Source organism: Cebidichthys violaceus, unplaced genomic scaffold (assembly GCF_023349555.1).
Source record: "Cebidichthys violaceus isolate CVI_PGR_0920_01 unplaced genomic scaffold, fCebVio1.0.p SCAF_4, whole genome shotgun sequence".
Taxonomy (NCBI): domain Eukaryota; kingdom Metazoa; phylum Chordata; class Actinopteri; order Perciformes; family Stichaeidae; genus Cebidichthys; species Cebidichthys violaceus.
Genome location: NW_027176594.1, coordinates 18,595,742 through 18,596,184, shown reverse-complemented (window position 1 = coordinate 18,596,184; position 443 = coordinate 18,595,742).

The following is a 443-nucleotide window of genomic DNA, read 5'->3' as shown; positions in this document are numbered from 1 at the left end:
TGTTTTGTATGTATTTGTACCTTGGAAACTACGCTTATGTGTTCTTGCTTGATAAAAGTTCAGACGTGATCTGTCTGATGTCGTTAATTAAACGAGAAAACTAAAGTTTGCAGAGCCTTTTCTATGCAACTCAGCATTTTGTCATTTGTGTGGGGATTATTGTAGTGAATACAAAATACAGTAAATTAAAGACGTGTGGTGTGAGTTGGCATCATTTTACATGTTCAATATGAAGGAACGTGGAACATTTTTGTACATTTTATATGACAAAACATCCACAAAGAGGCTTTTTAATCAGTTTGTACGTTTTATTGCTGAGGCATTTTTGTGAACTTAATATTATTCAACTTTGTTTCCTGCGTCTACGTCACGTAAACGTTTCAAATTTTTTCACCGATCATCAGAGAAAATTTGTATTGATCTTTCAACCCTGTCTGCCAATA